This window comes from Chrysochloris asiatica, unplaced genomic scaffold, assembly GCF_000296735.1.
Source record: "Chrysochloris asiatica unplaced genomic scaffold, ChrAsi1.0 scaffold00001, whole genome shotgun sequence".
Taxonomy (NCBI): domain Eukaryota; kingdom Metazoa; phylum Chordata; class Mammalia; order Afrosoricida; family Chrysochloridae; genus Chrysochloris; species Chrysochloris asiatica.
Genome location: NW_006408519.1, coordinates 52,611,513 through 52,626,833, shown reverse-complemented (window position 1 = coordinate 52,626,833; position 15,321 = coordinate 52,611,513). Strand labels below are relative to the sequence as shown.

The 15,321-nt window shown below is 45.1% G+C and overlaps 2 pseudogenes; one reads left to right on the top strand and one right to left on the bottom strand.

The window, feature by feature from the left end:
- LOC102826273 overlaps positions 1-3,494 on the top strand; it is a 27,820-nt pseudogene extending 24,326 nt beyond the window's left edge.
- Positions 3,495-9,508: 6,014 nt separating this feature from the next.
- Positions 9,509-10,099, bottom strand: LOC102825893 (annotated as a pseudogene).
- Between the last annotated feature and the right edge of the window lie 5,222 nt (positions 10,100-15,321).

The following is a 15,321-nucleotide window of genomic DNA, read 5'->3' as shown; positions in this document are numbered from 1 at the left end:
AAGATGGATTGGCCAAGTGGCAGCATCAATGGACTCAAGCATGGCAACAATAGTGAGGTTGGCCCAGGACCGGGCAGTATTTCCTTCTACTGTGCATAAGGTAGTCACTATGAGTCAGTACCGACTCGATGGCACCTAACAAGTCCAGTGTTGAGTGCATTTATGAGAGCTTTCCGGCAGATGGCAGTAAAGTGCCTTGTTCTAACAAAGTTTCCTAGCATCTAGAGTGACGGTTCACTCTGATCTGAGCAGCACCACACCTAATCTAGTAGCTGAGGATTCTCTTCTGAGGAGGGAACTGATCACTTGGCACCTGAGAGAAACCTCTCATTGAGGATATTAAACATGGGACAGTGCTCTTAACAATTATTCTTTCAAACATACATTTCTGCTTCCACACAGTCGTTACAGGTAGTAAACACTTGTTGTTGTTGTGAAGTGCCATCGAGTCGGTTCCTATCCATAGCGACCCTGTATAGGGTTTCCGAGGAGTGACTGGTGAACTTGAACCGCTGACCTTGCGGTTCAACAGACTTTGCAGTTCAGCGCATTAACCCACAGCACCGCCACGCCAGTACTCCAACAAGCACTTAGAAACGTATTAAATATGAATTCTTCCTCATGGTGGGAAAACAAAAACCAACTACATGCTGGTTTGTTTACAATATGTAATGTCCAAGAAAGTGTATGTTTATATATATTTTTTCCAAAATCTTTGGAAAAAATCAACTAATGAACCAGGGCTGGCTGTAAAGTGTGTCAGTACTTACTACCACCCAGTAAACATGAAGACGTAAGTTGGACATCAGCAAAAGTATTTGTTGTTAGATGCCATCAAGTCGGTCCTGACTCATAGCAACCTTATGCACAACACAATGAAACACTGCCCGGTCCCGGGCTAACCTCGCTACCCTTACTACACTTGAGTCCATCGATGCTGCAAACTGGCCAATCCATCTTGCTGGGGTCTTCCTCTTTTTTCCGACCCTCCACCTTACCAAACATGATATCCTTCTCCAGCAACTGTTCCCTCCTGACAATATGTCCAAAGTATGAGAGATGAAGTTTGGCCGTCTTGGCCTCCAAGGAGCACTCTGGCTGCATTTCTTCTAAAATAGATCTATTGGTTCTTTTGGCAGCCCGTGGCACTTTCAGTATTCTCCTCCAACACCACAACTCAAAGGTATCAATTCTTCTTTGGTCTTCCTTATTCACTGTCCAACTTTTACATGCATATGAGGTTATTGGCTTTACATTGAGATGCAATCTGTAATGAAGGCTGTGGTCTTTGATCTTCATCAGTATTTTAAGTCTCTTCACTTTCATCAAGCAAGGTTGTATCATCTGCATGTTGCAGGTTGTTAATGAGTCTTCCTCCAATCTTGATGCCATGTTTTTCTTCATAGAACCCAGCTTCTTGGATGATTTGCTCAGCATACAGGTTGAATAAGTATGGTGAAAGAATACAACCCTGTCACACACTTTTCTTAATTTTAAACATTCAGTGTTCCCATGTTCTGTTCGAACAACTGCCTCTTGGTCCAGGTACAAATTCCTCATGAGCACAATTAAGTGTTCTGGAATACTCATACTTCTCAATGTTGTCCATAGCTTGTCATGATGCACACAATCGAAAGCCTTTGCGTAGTCAATAAAGCATAGGTAAACATCCTTCTGGTATTCTCTGCTTTCAGCCAAGATCCATCGGACATCAGCAATGATATCTCTCGTTCCATGTCCTCTTCTGAATCCAGCTTGAACCTCTGGAAGTTCTCTGTCAATGTATGATTGTAGCCACTTCTCTATTACCTTTGGCAAAACTTTACTCACATGGGATATAAAAAAGATTGTCCGATGATTTCCGCATTCTGTTGGGTCACCCCTCTTTGGAATGGGCACAAATATGGATCTCTTCCAATCAGTTGGCCTGATGGTTATCTTCCAAATTTCTTGGCAGAGATGAGTGAGTGCCTCCTGTGCTGCCTCACTTTCTTGAAAGATTTCAATTTTTATTCCATCAATTCCTGGTGCCTTGTTCAATGCACCCTGGACTTCTTCCTTCAGTATCATTGGCTCTTGATCATATGCTACCTCTTGAAACAGCAAAAGTATAGTGTATTAAAATGTTTTAGAGTCTGAAAAATAAAGTATGCTATAGCCAAGACACTATATGAAACTAGTTTTTTAAATGGTGTGTTCCCCTCTCAGTCTCTGCGGCTGGCAGCCGTCCCCCTCTTCTCTCCCCTTGTGCCACCATACCGCCTCTTGGGTCATCAAGGAAGAGGAGATCTCCACCATTGTCAAGGACAAGGGCTGGGCCAGTGCAAAGCCAACCTTGGGGAGCACGATGCTCCCTGCGCTGTCTTCCCCTCCATAGTGGGGTGTCTCCCCCAGAACCAGGGCATCATGGGTGGGTATGGGCCAGAAGGACAGCTCCGTGGGTGACAAGGCCCAGAGCAAAGGGTGCATCCTGACCCTTAAGTGCCACCAACTGGGACGACATGGAGAAGATTTGATACCTTCTACAGCGAGCAGTGCATGGCCCATGTGGAGCCCCCCGTGCTGCTGACCGAGGCACCCCTGAACCTCAAGGCTAACCGGGAGAAGATGACCCAGGTCATATCTGAGACCTGAGACCTCCCCGCCATGTACATGGACAGAGTCCATGATAATGCCGATGGTGTGGCTGGAGGGGTGTAGTGGCAGCACAGCCTGGATGACCACGAACCGTGCCCATCTACGAGGGCTGCCATCCCGCGTCTGGACCTGGCAGGCATCGACCTCATGAAGATCCTGACGCAGTGCGGTTACAGCTTCACCACCACCGAGAAACTGCTCTACGTGGCCCTGGACTTCAGGGAGGAAATGGCGACCCCTGCGTCGTCGTTGTCCTCCCTGGAGAAGAGCCACGGCCAGGTCATCACCATTGGCAACGAGCACTTCTGGTGTCCGGAGGCGCTCTTCCAGCTCTCCTTCCCAGGTCTGGAGTCTTGCGGCTCCCACAAGACCACCTTTAACTCCATCATGAAATGCGACTTGGACATCTGAAGAACCTGTAATGCCAACCAGGTGCTGTCAGGCGGGACCACCACGTGCCCAGGCGTCGCCCACAGGATGCAGAAGGTCACAGCGCTGGCACCCAGCACCATGAAGATCAAGGTGGGTCCCAGCCTGGGGGCAGAATTCGGTGGGGGAGGGGCGGGGAGCCAGCTTGGGACTAATGGCCATCTTGTCCTTTGCAGATCATTGCTTCCCCCACCCCTCCCCACCCCACCCCGGAATGGAAGTCCTCTAGATCTGCGGCTCCATCTGGCCTCGCTGTCCACCTTCCAGCAGATGTGGATCAGCAAGCACAAGTAGAGGAGTCGGGCCAATCCAGCGTCCACTGCAGATGCTTCTAGACGGACTGCCAGCAGCTGCTGCCACCTGCCGCAGGAGCGCATTCCCGAGTGCAGGTTTGCCCACAAACTGCACGTCTCATGCCAGCCTCGTGAAACTGGAAGAAGCCTTTGAAAAGAACTTGTCCTTGAAGCCTGTAACTCAGTATCAGCAGCACTGGATCGTAGGACTTGTTGCTGATTTTGACCTTGTATTCACGTTACCTGTTCCCTTGGTCTGTGTCTAATACCCTGTACATATCTCTGATTTAGGCCCCTAGAGCGTGTGAATTGGTCACTCGGTGGCCAAGGTGAAGGGCTGGCATGGTGGGGAGATGTCCGTAGTTGTGGCGAGTTTGTGCAGGGTATTTATTAATGGGAAGAGCTGTGGGCTCCAGGATCACACACCTGCAGGGTTGGTTGGTAAGCAGCCCGGAGCGGTTGTCCTATGACTGCCTGTCAGGGTTGGAAGAATCTGAGCCTCGGGACCAGTTTTCTTTCTTAGCTGATGTTCTCCCACTCCAACCCCGTGGGTTGTTACTTGCTTTGAGTTGCAAGACGGTTTGCATTTAAACTGTAATCTCACTCATGCTTTTAATTTAAGTGAGGTTTTTGTACACAATTCTCAACTCCGAGATGACAACAAATTTGGGTGTTTCAACTGTCATGTGCAAACATTAGGCCCCAGCAACCTGGTCTTTTGTAAGGAGAAATAAAGGTGCTGCAATGAAGGGGAAAACGTATGTTATCAACTACCAACACACAGCCATTTTCTCCTTAATGTCAAGAATCCATTCCTAAAACTCTGACATTGCCCACAAAAACATCAGTTGTTATGCCCAGAATTCAGGGTCCCCAAAGACCACCCAGGAGCCGTGTACTGATGCAAATACATAAGGGTTGTTTAATCAAGCTCGAGCCAGGTCTCTAACCTTATCCGACATTTCGGAATAGGGAAAGATCCCCGAATTCATTGTCTGCAGGATTTTTATAGAATTTTCAAACAGCTCAGGTTTCTCAGCTTTACAATCTTTGGATTGGTTAACAATTGGCAAACTATGAGATGTTACAGTTTAATTGGTCAGGACTGGTGGTCTTTGTTCTTAGGCTAGGGTTAAGGAAAACATCTGGCCTCTGGCCTTGAGCTGCCTGGCTATTTATACATATATCATTTTCTTGGAGCTAGAGTACGTGTTCAGGCTAATGTACAGAATGGAGATTGACCTTGCCTCTGGAGGGAACTATTAACTGAGGCCTTGTCTATTTAAAATGCTTTCCTGAGCCTGACTAGAGTTTAGTCAAGCAGTTCCTAGGTAGGCAAAATCAGGTAAAATCAGTTTGGTCCTTACACAGTTAGGAGTCTACTTTAAATGAGAGAACTTACAATGGAACTAAAACCCAGTAAAATACATTGTGTAACACACTCTCCTGCTGAGATGTAAAATGCTAAACACATGCTTTCTAATCACAGTGATGAATAGGAATGCTAGCACATCTATCTGTAGGAACAGGGCCTCTCAGCCCACACCCCCCATCCAAGCCCACATCCATCTTTTTGCTAATCCTCACCTTCTCCAAAACACTCATGGGACTGTGGCCATCTTCGCACTAGACCAGACTAGAACTCAAGACTTTCCCCACACACTGTTTTGTTACAATTCTTTTGTTGATTTGTAGGGGTGTAAAGATAAAATTTCCTCTATTAACGTTGCTGGATAATATATTGAGAGATACACATATTCTATGAAGTTTAGGTATTAAAAACCCCACAAGTGTTCAGTAGCAGGAATAGTATCTGGGGAGGTGACTTGCAGGGTGTGAACTTAACCTTGCACCTTAAGGAACTAGAAAAGACAAGCAAATTAAACCCAAGGCAAGCAGCAAGAGAAACATAATAAAGATCAGAACAGAAATAAATGCAATAAATATAGAAAAACAAGGGAGAAATTCAACAAAGCCAAAAGCTAGTTATTTGAAAAGATCAACAAAATTTGACAAATCTTTACCTACACCAACCAAAAAAAGGAAAGGCAGTTACAAGTATTAAAACTATGAATGAAAGAGGGGAAAACCACACCGACTTTAGAAAAAGAAAATGATTATAAAGAAATAAATGAAAATTGGTATCTATAATCATATAAATCAGTGCGACAAAAGCACCTGAAAATCCAACACCGTTTCACACTGAAAGCACGAAATCAACAAGACAGCGGGGTGCATGTCACCCTCCAGACAGATCCGTCCTTCTCTGGCACCTGTGCGTGTCACCTTGTTGGGCAATAGGGTCTTTGCAGGTCTGGTTAAGTTAAGGATCTTGAGGTGAGAAACACTCAATTCTCTGTTGTTGTTGTTGTTGTGCATCGGTTCTAACTCGGAGAGATCCTGTGTACAACAGGAGATACCACCTGGTCCTACACCAACCTCACAATGGTTATGTGTGAGCCTGTGTGGCAGTGAGGGTCGGCCTCTTTTCCACTAGCCCTCCACTGGGATGTCCTCCAGCTACTGGTCTCTCCTGATAACATGTCCAAAGTGCATGAGACAGGATAGTGTTCATTCAGCATTCTGTTGGGCCACTGCTTTTGGAATGGGCACAAGTATGGATCTCTTCCAGTCAATTGGCCAGGTTGTCAGTTGTCAGGTGCCATCAAGTCGGAACCGACTCATAGCGACCCCATGCACAGCATGGTAAGACTCCCAAATTCCTTGGTACAGACAGAGTGAGGCCCCATCTGTTTATTGAAACATCTCAGTTGGTATGCCATCACTTCTTCTAGTGTACATTTGGGTCAATATGTTCAGTTCAGTTTGGACTTCTTCCTTCCATTGTTCTTGATCACACGCTGTCTGCTGAAATGGCTAAATGTCAACCAGTTCTTTTAGGTGAAGAGGCTCTGTGTTCCTTCCATCTTCTTTAGATGGTTTCTGCATCATTCTATATTTTGTCCATAGAATCCTTCAATATTTCAACTAGACGCTTGATTTTTTCCCTCCAGTTCTTTCAGCTTGAGACTCTTTTGGATTTCTAACTCCAGGTCGTCGACCCATTTCATCATAATACTTTACCTACTGTACTTTTTCTTCTCAAGTCACCCTTTGAAAAGCTCTGTTCAACTCTTTTATTTCATCACTTCTCCCCATTCAAAACAAAGTTTCAGAGTCTCCTGTGACATCCATATTGATCTTTTCTTCCTTTCCTGATTTTTAAATCACCTTTTACTTTCTTTATGCATAATGTTTTAGATGTTATCCTACAGCTCGTCTGGTCTTCGGTCATTGAGTCAAATCTATTCTTTTTGTTTAAAATAGAAAATCTAGCTTTATTTGTTAAGCTATTACAAAGACAAAACAACTCTTATCTGAAGTATGTTGAAATTTCATCCCGGTTTCACTTGTTGTATTATAGAAACTGACATAAGGGATTAGAGAATAAATTGATACAACCCAACAGGTTATAACAGAACCAAACGAAAATTTACAGGCTAAAGTCAACTTGATGAAAGGAACAAAAGCTAATCAGAAACACAAGACTTGTGTCAATAGGGGCGTGTATAGTTGGGATGTTTCTAAAGAAGCAAGCTAAAATTAATTAAACTGGACCAGAATTTGTAAAAGATCCTCGCCCCTGTGTAAAACGGAAGAGATTAGGCTTTCTCTGAAGTTTTGGTCCCTCCTTCCCCACCTGGCTTATTCCCACCTCCAGGCTCCTGAGTACTCACTGCGTAGGCCTTTGCAAACATACAGAAATGCGTATAGTGAAGGCCGAAATGACAGGCCTGCTCAGAGAGGTACCTAGATGTGGAACATTTTAGGGCCATTGATAAGCTACAAATACCCTCTAAATTAGGGTAATTCACCTTGGTAAAGGTCATGAGTTTCTTCTGCTCAGTGTAGTGGTCCCAAGAAACAAGAGACTCTGGTGAACTTGGGAGAAGGAAAAAGACTCTTCATGCCTCCTTCCATGGTAGGAGAGGCACCGCGTTCTCCCCTGCAGAAATGGAGACTTGTTTTCAGGAGCCTCATCTGCATCCTCAAGGGGCTCAGCAACTGTAGGTGTGGTGTCTACCTCAATCCCATCTTCAAAATCTCCCAAATCTTCTATCCAGACCCCAGCTGTGTTTACAGACTGAGAAGGCATTCCTTCAGTCTCTCTAGTGTGGCTTGCCCTTCAGCTGTCACCTGGGCTATTCATAGGTCTAAGCTGCAGGGATGTGCCCCCAGCCTTACTCTTGTGCTTCACATCATACTTCTACATCATAATTCCCTGCATTGTCAGCCTCAGAATCTGGATGCAAAGTGCAACACTTGCACATGGCAGCGGCCGCTGCTCCCACTGCTGATTCACCATTAGGCACACATTGAATTTAGCACTAGGCCCAACTCCATCACTGCTGGCTTCTTCTCTTTTTATTAGCCATGGGTCCTTTTGATTCTTCTAAAACTTTGACATTCACCTTAACACTTCAAAGTATTCAATAGCAAAGGACTAATGTGCATCAAATTCAAGCCATGTTATCTGCAATCACCTCATATGCATGTGACAGTTGGACAGTGAATAAGGAAGACTAGAGAGGAATTGATGCACTTGAGTTACGGTGTTAGAGAAGACTATTTAAAGTACCATAGATGGCCAGAAGAACAAACAAATCTGTGTTGGAAGAAGTACAGTCAAAATGCTTCTTAGAAGCCAGACTTCATCTCTCATACTTCAGACATATTCCCAGGAGGGGCCAGTCCCTGGAAAAGGACATCATGCTTGGTACAGTGGAGGGTTATTGAAAAGGAGGAAGACCCTTACTGAGATGGATTGGCACAGTGGCAGCAGCAATGGGTTCAAGCATAGCAGCAGTTGTGAGGACGGCGCTGGACTGGACAGTGTTTTGTTCTGTTGTGCAGAAGGTTGCTGTGAAGTGCTACTGACTTGATAGCACCGAACAACAGAGTCTTGGTGTGACGCTGGGCGTTAATGTGCTGGACTGCAACGTCTTTGAACTGCAAGGTCAGTGGTTCAAGCTCACCAGCTGCTCCTCGGAAACCCTATACAGGGCCCCTGTGGGTTGGAACCAAATCTGCGACACTTAGCAACAACAAAAACTAATTTTTAGCTATTTCTTTTCGGTGGTTTTTTTTTTTTTTTGTGTGTGTGTGTGTGTATGTGTGTGTGTGTTTTTTTTTTCTGTTCCAAAATATACTTATATTAAATTAAAAACTGCATCTCGGTAAGGTAGACAGTTAAGTGATTCTATGCATTCTGGGAACTTGGTGGGTGGGGAGGTCTGGGTGGGGCAGCAGTTTGCAGCAGTTTACTCATGTCAATCTGTGGGTCACACTGAACATGTCATTAGCGTCATCTGTGCAGGAAATGGTGTATGTGGAAGAGGTGAGCAAACTCCAGCCTCAATTTTGAGTTCATTAAAACTTTGTGTTATGCCCAGAATTCAGGGTCCCCAAAGATCACCAAGGAGCCAAGGAGCCGACACCGATGCAAGTGCACAAGGGTTGTTTATTCAAGCTCCAGCTCGGACTCCACCTGCATCCAACGCAGTGGATGAGGGATGGAGCCTCGAACCCTTTGTCTGCGGGGGTTTTTATAGAGTTTTCAAGCAAGCTCAGGATTTTTCAGCTTTACAATATTTGGATTGGTTGACATTTGGCAAAGTATGAGATGTTACAGTTTAATTGGTCAGGACTGGTGGTCTTTTGTTCTTAGGCTAGGATGAGGAAAACATCTGGCATCTGGCCTTGGGTCCTTATCGAGTTCTTGCTGTTGCTAGGAGTGACAGGATATTCTAAGGCAGCATGAGCTGATTTAGCACATTCCTGGAACAGGAGGACGTGTTCAGGCTAATGTACAGAATGGAGTCTTTTTCTTGGTCCTACATGTGTAAGAATTCCAACAGCCTGAACAGCAGAGCTTCAAACACAGTAAACATGTTAAGGTAAGCAGACAACTCTTTAGAACCCAGGGTCCATTTCTTGCTGTGTGTTGATGTCTCCGTCTCCAATGCGCAGTTGTGGAGCTGTTCTTCGGTACAACTTGGTCTCGAGCTGACAGCCCGGCGGGACAGAGAGGGCACGTGAGGGTGGGAAGGAGGAACTCCTTCTTGGTGGTTACGTTACAGATGACGGCATCACGCAATCCCTGGTCCTGCAGGCCTCTCCTTGTATCGTCTGGCGTAACGCTTAATGTAGTCTTGGACTTTATTCCGGAAGTCCTCCTTGTCCCGCAAATGATGTTCTGCTGCTTCAATATTCAATGGATCATCGAAACTCAAAAGATCAGTAATAAAGAGTTTAATCCCCAAACAACCTCCTTCAGCGTCCTGGTGGGAGCCCAGCCAGTGCCGTCAATAGAATGTTCTCGCAGTAAACTCAGACAGATGTCTCCTGTCTCTGTGATGTTGGGGTGCCAGATTCGGGTCAAGCACTTCACTTTGGGGGGCACCATGTTGTACGTGTCAGGAACTTCAGTTTCAAACTGAAACTTTCCACCCTGGTAGTAACCCTCATCTGGGGACAGTCAGCTGGAAATGGTGGAGTGTGTTGGGGTCGGGAACAGGCACTGTACAGGTACAGGGTAAATTCGCTTCAAGTTCTGCAACCTCTTTGACAAGCAGCTTGTCTTGCACGGACACCCTCCGGGTGGAGTCTGACGCTGTAGCTGCTGAGCGGGACTCTTTGAGACCGTCATCCCGCTTCAACTTGCTTGCCACAGTGAACATCCCTGTTGCCTCTGTCCTGGGCACCCCGAGACCGGCGAGGAGGTCCGGGGCCCAACACCATGCCTGACCCGCGTGGTGCGGCGGCGAGCAGGGGATTCGGTCCCTCACAGCGGAGCCGGCCTCGTTTTTTGAAGAAAGGAAAAATAAAATATAGGAAAGGAAAGGGGAATTTGAAACAGAGGAGACACCATGGGAAGACAGAAGTAGCGAAAGGAGCCACAAGTCAAGAAGTCCCTGGGACCGTCGGAAGCCGGAAGAGACGGAGAAGCATGCTTCCCTGGAGCCCTCGGGAGCAATGTGGGCTGCTGAGCCCTTGAACCGGTTCTTCTAGCCTCTGGAATAGCTGGGGATGGATTTCTGTTGTTTTAAGCCAGCAAGTTTGTGACAGTCTGCTACAGCAGTCCTAGGAAACTGACTCCAAGGGCAGGACCTCAGCCTGATACAGGGCATCCAGGAAAGTCCTGGGCGGCACAGTGGGTTAATGCGCTCGACTGCATTAACATTAGCTTTACATTTATCCTATTGTATATGGATTCATTGCCATGGTTACAATAGCCTCCATGCATCACCAATCAACCACAGGGTATACCCTGAAAGCCTGCGCCCCCCCCCCCCCCCCCCCCCATCATCAGCACTCTCCCTCTTTGGGTCTAAAGTCTCCAAACTGAAAAGTTAATCACTCCCCTCCTTGCTACAAAATGTCTACCTTTACATTTCCAACCCTCACAATCAGTCCTGATAACAATTATTCACTATTATATCACGAGACCTATCCGCATTTCATTTCATCAGCCCCGCCTAGAAAGATTGGATACTACTCAGTGGCGATTCTACCTTCCTCCATGCCCTGTGGATCTAGGTTCCCTCTTGAGAGTTTGTAAGCTAGTCACTTCTTGCCTTGGTAGCCCCTCCCCCCCCCCTTTTTTTTGGGTAGACAATATCCAAGTTGCCCATCCCTGTCTACTCTGTGTATCAAGGGGGTGGGAATGATCCTCACTATAAAGATTTGTTCCCTCTTTTGAGCTACTGCTTCCATAGGTGTAGGTCAAGTTCATCAAATTGTATCAGATTACTCTTTTTTTCCTCTTTATTCTTCTAGTTGAGCTCTGATCATCCAGTCATTGAAGCCAGGTCAAGTGGGTATTATCTGCAAGTGTGGGTGTTCTTGTGCATATGCCCTCACTTCTTATCAGCTGGACACTTCACTGTCCACTCTAGTCTTCTGTGACTATGTCACAGATGCTGGGCCGAAGAGTCCCCAGGTCTTGCTACACTGCTGGCCAACCAGGTCTCCACCTGGGTTCACAGGCGTCTATTGAATGCTGTAGGGCTTAGCTCACAGCTTCATTGCTGCTTTTTCCTCACTTCCCCTTATTGGTGATGAACGTAGTCACCAGTCAGAGCATGTATTCCCATTGAGTCTTAGTCTCAATGGGAAAGGGGTTTGCTCTGAGGGGACGCAACCACTTGCCTTGATGTCTCCTGGGTGAGCAACTTGCTTGTTCTTGTAGTAATCAGTCGGTCTGCCTATATTGTTTTGTATTTTTCCTGTCAGTCTTTTTTTCAAGAAGTATCTTCTGTTCTTCTAGCCGCTCCAGGCTGGTTTGCTTGTCCTTTCAAGTGGAAATTTCTCCTCAGAAGATTCTGGATGTTGTTCAGAATTCCACCTCTGGTCTTATGCAGTGCAGAGACTCTGCAGGAATGTAGCCCCGTTTTAGGGATTCCAATCAGTTATAGGCTCAGTTGTTTTTTGAAGGCAGATGATGAAGCATTTGCAAATAAAGACAGTTATAGCTCCTTTTCCCTAGCCCCTTACCCCTACATCCTTCTTATTTTCATTTAACATTGGCCAAGAACATGAATGCTGCCTCAGTCCTCTCATGTTGCTGTGACAGAAATACCACCATGGGTGGGTTTAACACAGAGACACATACTACCACATACTCGAGGAGGTTCCTTGGTGTCATAAGTGCTGTTGAATTGGTTCTGACTCATAGTGACCCTGGATATGGTTTCTAAGGAGCAACTGGTGGATTTGAAAGGCTGACCTTGCAGTTCAAACCAACCTTGCGGTCCAGTGCTTCTCGTGCAGTGCCACACCGGAAGGCGCTGGCCACAGGGGTGACTTTCTCTCTCTGTCGGCTGTGGAGGAAGGTGTTTGTCTCTTCAACTTGGATTCCTTGACTCCTTGTTGACCAGCATGTGGTATGGATGACATGTATGCCCCCCACCTCTGCTTGCTTGTTTGCTGGTCTAATCTCTTTTATACCTCCAAAGACTGATTTAAGGAAACCTATACTCCTGGTGTGGCATTGTAGGATAAGCACTGGACTGCTAACAACAAGGTCAGCAGTTCAAATCCACCAGCTGCTCCTCATAGACCCTTTACAGGGTTACTATGAGACAGAACTGATTGGATGTTACTTAACAACAGCAATACTAATAATATACTTATCAACATGCTCGGCATTTCTCAAGCTGAAGAACTGAAAAAAAATGCAAGTCTCGGGTTACAATATTGAAGGATTTTCTGGTCAAAATATTGAATGATGCAGGAAGCATCTAAAGAAGATGGAAAGAATACACAGAGTCACTGTACCAAAAAAAAAAAAAAAGGTTGATGTTCAACCGTTTAAAGAGGTAGCATAGGATCAAGAACTTAAGGCATAGAAGGAAGACATTAGTGAATGGAAGAAGTCTGCAGAAATTGATGAAATGTTGATCAAAATATTTCAACAAATGTTTCAATATTTCAACAGTGATGCAGCACTGGAGACACTCACTCACCTACACCATGACATTTGGAAGACAGCGACCTGGTCAACTGATTGGAAATGGTCCATATTTGTGCCCATTCCTAGGAAAAGTGACCCTACAGAATGTGGAAACCATTGAAACTAATGTTAATATCACATGTAGGTAAAATTTTGTTGACACTGATTCAAAAATGGCTGCAAAAGAACACTAACAGGAGCTGGATTCGGACAGGAACCTGGAATGAGGGATATCATCGCTGACATCAGATGGATGGATCTTGGCTGAAAGCAGGGAAAACTAGAAAGGTATTTACTTATACTTTATTGACTATGTAAAGGCACTGAACTGTGTCGATCATAAAAAAAACTGCGGAAAACATTGGAAAGAATGGGCATTCCAAAACACTTCCTTGTACTCATGTGGAATTTGTACGCGGACCAAGAGGCATCTGTTCAAACAGAACAAAGGGATTACTGCGTGGTTTAGCATCAGGAAAGGTATGTGTCAGGGTTGGATCCTTGCACAATACTTACTCATCTGTATGCTGAGAAAATAATCTGAGAAGCTAGACTAGATGAAGAAAAATGAGGCTCAGGTTTAGCGGAAAGCTCATTAACAACGTGCGATGTGCACGTGACACAACCTACCTGCTAAAATGAAGAGAACTTAAAGCACTTACAGATGAAGATCAGAGAACGCAGCCTTCAGTGTGGATTACAACTCAATGTAAAGAAAACAATCCTCACAACAGACCAACAGAGGAAGGATTGAAGTCATCAAAGACTTCAGTCTACGCTCAAGGGAGCAGCAGTCAAGGATTCAAATGTCTGAATTAGGGAAATCTGCTACAAGACACCTCTTTAAAGAGTTAGAACTAAGGTGAGCATGACCCAAGCCAGGGTGTTTGCAGTCCCTTCATATGCCTGTAAAAGCTGGACAATGAATAAGGAAGACCAGAAAAGAATTGTTGCATTTGAATTAGTGTTGGTAAGAAATATTGAAAGTTCTATGGGCTGCCAGAAGAACAAATACATGTGTCTGTCTTGGGAAGAGGAATGTGGAACTAGGCCAGGACGCTCCTTGAAGCTAGGATGACGTACTTCCTGAGTACTTTCTCTCACGTACTTAGGACATGTTGTCATGAGACATCAGTCCCCAGGAAAGCACATCATACTTGGTAAAGTAGAAGGTCAGCGAAAAAAGAGGAAGCCCCTCACTGAGAAAGACTGACACACAGCTGAAACAATGGGTTCATTGTGAGGATGGTACAGACCAGGGCAGTGTTTCCTTCTGTTGTGGTCACTATGAGTTGGAGCCATCTGGACAGCACCTAACAACAACACATTAAGAATGCTTCATTTACATAACAAAGTAAACCCACTTACAATGGGATTATGACCAAGGTATAAAGCTCACTGCCTTCAGGTCGATTTTGACTCATAGTTCCCAAAAAAGGGTTTCCATGGCAATAAATATTTACAGGAGCAGAAAGTCTCATCTTTCTCCTGTGGAGCGACTGGTGGGTTTTGAACTGCCAATCTTGTAGTTAGCAGTCCAGTGCTTATCCTACAGAACCATCAGGATTCCTTAAGCAAGGTATATTGTTGTTAGGTGCCGTCGAGTTGGTTCCAACCTATAGCAAGCCTCCTCACAACAGAACCAAACTGCCCGGGCCTGCGTCATCCGCACAAGCCTTACGTTTGAGCCCATTATTGCTGCTGCTCTGTCAATCCATCCCCCTTGGAGGTCTTTCTTTTTTTTTCTCTGACTCTCCACTTTACCAAGGATGATGTCCTTCTCCAGGGATGGATTCCTCCTGACAGCATGTCCAAAGTATGTGAGACAAAGTCTCCCCATTTTTGCTTCTAAGGAGCCTTCTGGCTGTCCTTCTTCCAATACAGATTTGTTTATTCTTTCGGCAGTTCATGGTACTTTCAATATTCTTCACCAACCTCAGAATTCAAATTCATCAATTCTTCTATGGTCTTGCCTATTCATTATCCAACTTTTTTTTTTTTTGGTCCGTAGAATTTTACCCAGAATCCATCAACATTTTTCTCCAACATCATAATTCAAATGCATTGGTTATTCTAGTCATTGTCCAACTGTCCCATGCATATGAAGCAGTTGAAAATACCATAACTTAACTCACATGCACCTTAGTCCTCAACGTGACATCTTTGCTCAGTAACACTTTGAAGAAGTCTTTTGCAGCAGATTTGCCAAATACAGTGCTTCGTTTGATTTCTTGACTGCTGGTTCTCTGAGTGTTGATGGTGGATCTAAACAGAACGAAGTCTTTGACAACTTCAATCTTTTCTCCATTTTTTTATGATGCTATTTATAGCACAGTATGAATCTCTTCTCATTGGTTTGCCAGGTAGCTGTCTTCCAAATTTGTTGGTATCGATGAGTGAGCGCCTCCAGCACTGCATCATTTTGTTGAAACGTTTCACACCAATGCA